This window comes from Octopus bimaculoides, chromosome 2 (genome assembly GCF_001194135.2).
Source record: "Octopus bimaculoides isolate UCB-OBI-ISO-001 chromosome 2, ASM119413v2, whole genome shotgun sequence".
Taxonomy (NCBI): Eukaryota; Metazoa; Mollusca; class Cephalopoda; order Octopoda; family Octopodidae; genus Octopus; species Octopus bimaculoides.
The window spans coordinates 120283156-120289203 of NC_068982.1; the positions used below are offsets into that span (position 1 = coordinate 120283156).

The 6048-nt window shown below is 38.1% G+C and overlaps 1 protein-coding gene across 1 annotated transcript in view; it reads left to right on the forward strand.

Annotated features, from left to right (window-relative positions):
• Positions 1-6048, forward strand: part of LOC106876284 (relaxin receptor 2) — a 112024-nt gene that overhangs the window by 45084 nt on the left and 60892 nt on the right. The gene's annotated exons all lie outside the window — the stretch shown is intronic.

Sequence of the window (6048 nt, forward strand, 5' to 3'; positions counted from 1 at the left end):
TGTGTGTGTGTGTGTGTGTGTTTGTGCGTCTGTGTTTGTTCCCCCCAACATCGCTTGACAACCGATGCTGGTGTGTTTACGTCCCCATAACTTAGCGTTTCGGCAAAAGAGACTGATAGAAAAGTACTAGGCCTACAAAGAATAAGTCCTGGGGTCGATTTGCTCGACTAAAGGTGGTGCTCCAGCATGGCCACAGTCAAATGACTGAAACACGTTAAACAGTTAAACAGTATAAACCTTGTGCTTCTGTTAAAAAAAACAAAATATGACCTCTCATACTGGGCTCGTTTTCCTGATACTTGGTATCAATGTTCCTACTAGGCCTCTACTTGACTCATTTTCAATATCTGCTCTCATAAGTCAGTCATTCTACAAATCTATCATTTATTTGACTTATTCTCGAGGTTTCTTCGTACACTTGATTTATGTTTAAATATCTTGACTTATTCTCGATATCTACCCTGAGACTGCATTCATTCTCTCAATCTTTCCTCTACATTCATTATATCAATATCAGCCATCGTACCCGATTCGGCATCAGTAACTGTTTTCTATTTCATTTATTCTTAATATGATTTTGCTACTGCATTTGCAGTTGTTACTGGAGTTGCTGCTGTTGCTGTATTTGTTGTTGTTGCTGCTGCTGCTGCTGCTGCTGCTGCTGCTGCTGCTGCTACTGCTGTTGTTGTTGTTTAGCTCAGGTCACTTTTGTCCACCGTTCCAACCAAAGTCCTTTTAGAGATTGAGCTATATATATATTGCCTAGTGTGTTCTTCCAATTTCGAGACGAGTGCAGTTTGAAGAAAACTGTACTCATATTCCTAGCAGACTCAGTGAAGCACTTAAATATTCATCTGATGTGTTTACTCAATTATTGAGCATCTTTGGTACATTTTGAACTAATCTGAAGAACTTTACAAAGTGATCAATCAATGAACAGTATTTTCAGTTGCTAAAGACGCATCGGTTCTAGAATATTTTAAGTGTTTCGTTGTTTCAAATGAGCAGAGCCTCTAGGGTGACTGTTCTTTTCTGTTTTTTCACATGTAGCAACAGGTAGTCTCTACGTGGTTACTTTACCTGCTCAATCTCCCACAAATTGCAACATACTGTCCAAGGGAAGAATGTATTGGCTTAAATAGCCTGTTATACTATCTCATTTGAAGTTTACATGATCACAGCTGGAATTTCTATATGCATAAGTTTGCTTAAACAGAGCTAACCAGAGGTTAAATAACCACAACAAGTAAAATATTAATATGAAAGTATTTGCTCGTAATATCCTCTAATTAATTCTATTCACATGCCAAATATAAACTATATTGACATGATCTTGAAGCCGTCTTATTTCACTTGGATTGCTAACGGACAAGAGAGAGACATCAGCAATATACAACTATATTTCTTGATCTTGAGAGAAGAAGAAATAATGTTCTAGGATTGACTCTTTGTTTAAAAGAGAGGAAGCATGTTTTTTGCCAATGCGTGTGTAGGGCCTAATACATTGATTGAAAAAATTACTTTTCCCTTAGATGAAAAAAGTCAGTCTCAAAACATCTGACTCCGTTTTTCCACGTCATACAAACTTATACAAAAACAGGAATTTCACTTTATAGTTTTACCGATGCAGACAACTAGCACCGGTTTCGTTTGCCATGTTTGTTACATTTTTTTGCTCGCTAAAACTCTGCCATTTAGGTATTTCTTGCCTTCGACAATCATACCAAATTAAGGATAACTAATCTTGCACAGTATTATAACCATTACCAATTCGTCTATGGGAATTGTTGTTGTTGAGCCCAGGTCAGCCCTAATTGAGCTTAATCAAAACACGCACGCACACACACACACACACACACACACACACACACACATACATATATATATATATATATATATATATATGGGAGAATTTACGAAAAAAAACAACAGACGAAAACAGGTGGTGTAAACAACAAATGGATGTATTAGTTTAACGCTCGGGAATAGAGAAAGTCTTTGACGTTTCGAGCCTACGCTCTTCAACTGAAAGGAACACAGAAAGAAATAAGGAGAGAAACAAGGAGAAAAAAAATATAAATGTAGTGGTCAGCGCACACATATTGTAGAGTCAGGTGTAGAGCTACTATATAGGGTGACCAAAAAAACGGAAACTTTTGAAATACCCAAAAACTAGGAAAAATCCAAATCCAGCAAAGAGATTTAATTGACAGAAAGCAAGCAATTTGCTTTTAATAATACTGGTCAGCAAAATTCGACTTTTTGCTGTCCCATAAACTAAATAAAGTGAACTTTATAGTACTGTTAACACAGATTTCGAATCTGTCTTCAGAATTTTTCTATCATGCATGGTTTTTATGTGACAGAGTAATTAAATTATACAATAAATATACTATATTAATTCAGAAATAAGGCTGACATATTTAGTCAACAGAATTAATGAAACATTCTGTCCCACAAACCAAAGTAGGTGAACTTAATAGCATTTTATCTGCAGAATTTAACTGTGTTTTTAGATTTTTTCTATAAGTCATAGTTTTTTCTGTGACGGCATATGTAAATTGCTAAGTAATTGTATTTCATTAATTCAAAAATCAGGCTATTAGGAGGAAACTTACCTTTAAAACGCAGAGGCATATGATTTTCGACTGTGTTTAGCTTCCTAAACGTCCCTTTTTAGTGACCAACAGTAATCATCCAACATAGAAGAGCTCCGCTTTCCTTGGTGCCGGGTTTTCATGTTCAGAATGTCCTGGTGAAATCTCTCACCGTATTCGTCAGTGACAGGCCCAAGATTTGCAGAAAAACGTCCAAGTGAGAGTTCAAGAAGTGAACTTTTAGGCTCATATCGCATTCCAAGGCCTTGTACGATGTCAGTAGCTCTTTCACAATGTCAGACTATTTCTCTGCTCTGTGATTCCTCCAAAACTCTCTGCAAGCTTTCTTATATGACAACCACGCAGCTTTTTCAATATCATTGAGCTCTTCATCAAACTTTTGGTCCCTCATCAGCTGCCTAATCTGTGGCCCAACAAAAATACCTTCTTTGGTTTTTGCGTCACTTACTCTTGGAAATTTTGTTTTCAAATACGTGAATACCTTGCCAGTTCTATCCATACTTTTGGCGAAATTCTTCGTCAACCCTAGCTTAATACGCAAAGGAGGTAGATAAATTTTCTCAGAATCAACAAGGGGAGGAGTGATGACATTCTTCTGTTCAGGAGTCAGAGATCGTTCCGGCAACACATTCTTTTCATAATGATTTTTCTTATCCCGACTTTCCCACTCGTAAAGAAATCAGCAAAACTTGGTGTAACCCAGCTGCATTCCAAGTAAAAGTGCAACAACCTTTAAGGTCGCCACAAATATTCCACTTATCTTCCTCATATTTAAATTTTTGCAGCAGAAGCTTCATACTCTCATATGTTTCCTTCATGTTATCTACATGGGCCAAAGGAACAGAAGGAAACTTATTTCCATTGTGGAGTAAGACTGCTTACAAGTTTATTTTTGAGGATTCAATAAACAAACGTCACTCATTCGTGCTATATTTGTAGTTAAGTTCCTCCATAACAGAATACACATCATTACAAAGCATCACACTGCCAAGCACAATAAAAACTAAATTTGGTCTTTTTCTGGAGAAGATTCCAGCCCTTTATCCCGGAACCAAAAAGTTTAGCTTACTTTTTCGACAAGTTTAAATCCCGCACAAGATCATTCAGATCTCTCTGACTCAACTAATGCGGTTCACTTGAAGAACAGTTAGGCTCAAAGTCCATGTCTTCTGTTTCTTTCTCCACATCGTCACCACTTGACTCGTCACTAAGTGTCATTTGTTTTGGAGGTTCAGGTACAAGTAAGTGTTGACTGTGAAGGACTGGTCTCATAGCAGATTGGAAATTAAGATATTCGTCATGCAGAAGTAGCAATCTGAAGTGTGATTTTCTATGCTCTCTCCAAATCATAATGATGCCAAAAGGCATATGGCGTGAACCTTTGGCCCATGCAGTGAGAAGCTTGACACAGGTTACACAACACGCATGAGGGACCCAGCTTTTATACAGTTCACCCACTTTGCAGTCAAAATAATGCCCATAGCACTTTTTAATCAATGGCGTGAAATGTCATCTTTGTGACTTGAATGGTAAGTCACCGCAGATATAGCAAAAGTTGTTTGCAATATTTATAGTTTCTTGGCATTATGAAGGTGAATGGAATATGTGAAGTTAGTACACAACCGCACGCCTACACTTCAAGCACAGTACTGACAAAGCATCGGTGACTCATCGACACAATGTTGCCAAGCTTCGGTGACTCTTTGACTCAGATAGCTAGATATATGATTTTATTCGGTTAATTCTATTCATAAACATTTAAATTATGAGTGTTTCTTAAACCGTTAGCTTCATACTGCAACGGCTTTACTGAAATTTAGCCCACGTAACAGGAACTAAGATGGACATCGTGAAACAGAGGAACTGTGGGTTGTACAGACAATTTGACATCATTTTTTGATTCTGAATGCAAAAACATATAAGATACAGGTATTCTTTCCTTGGGACAAATTCTTTGTTGACCAGCTTAATCAATAATCTAAAGTATTAATGACTGAAAATTACGTCCTGTAGATGGCGTCCTCTTCTACAAATGCACTCTGCCACTCTGCCGTTGAGTTTCCTCATTGCTTCGTGCAACATTTCAGTTGGTATACCACGAATTTCGTCTTGAATTCTTTGTTTCAGTTCATCCAGTGTCCTTAGCTGAACCGTGTAGACCCGACTCTTAAGGTAGGCCCATAGGAAAAACTTACAAACGGACAAGTCCTGTTATCTTGGAAGCCACTGAATGTCACCGAATCTTGAGATAACACGGTTACTGAACAAACCTTGTACAGCTGCCATTGATTGCCTTGCAGCGTACCAAGTCGCACCATCGTTATGTTGCGGAAAATTGTTCAATGCAGATGCAACAAAATATTGAAGCATCTCAACATATTGATCCAAAGTGATAGTAGTTGTGGCCCCCTCGTCATTTTCAAACAAATAAGGTCTGATGACCCCGTGTGACGAAACTGCACACCATACCGTCAACTTGCCGCTGTGTAAAGAGCGTTCATGAAGTTGTTTAGGGTTGCTACCTGACCAGTAACAATAGTTCTGTTTGTTTACTTAACATGTGAGATGAAAATGAGCCCCATCTGACATCCACTGCGTGTCCAGAAATTCATTGTTTTCGTTTATGTTTCCCATAATTTTTTGACAGAACTCTAGTTGCCATTGGTGACCATTCTCCTTCAGTTCTTGCACGATCTGCAGCTTATACAGATGAAATTTGAAGGCAAAATGGAGAATTCAGCAAATACTCTCTCGAGACAACCTTACTGCAGCTGTTTGCTTACAAGCTGAACAACTTGGGCTCTGTAAGACCGAAACGTGTAGAGCTTCGATTTTCTGTGGAGTACGAACACTTCTTGGTCGTCCTGTCGGTTTCATTTTCTGAACCAACCCAGTCTCCTCAAAGATTTCAATCCACGTTTTTATCGCGTCTTTCGAGGGCACTTAACCATGACGACCTAAATTGAGATGACGTTGGAACTCACGCTGTGCACCTTCCAAATTATCGTTGTTTTTGTAATGCATTTTTATGGCAAAAACACGCTGTTGACCGTTCCACTGATCCATGATTACTAAACTGCAAGGTTGTTTCTGCATGATGCTTACTGTACCGCAGTGCTGCCAAATGTACAGTACTAAATAGTTGCCACTAGGTATTTCAAATGTTACCGTTTTATTCGTTTAATATCTTTACTTGTTTCAGTCACATGACTGTGGCCATGCTGGTGCACTGCCTTATAGATTTTAGTCGAAAAAATCGACCCCAGGACTTATTCTTTGTAAGCCTAGTACTTATTTTATCGATATCTTTTGCCGAATCGCTAAGTTACGCGACATAAACACACCAGCATTGGTTGTCAAGCGATAGTTGATGGACGAACATACACACACAAATATACATATTTATATATATATATATATATATATATAT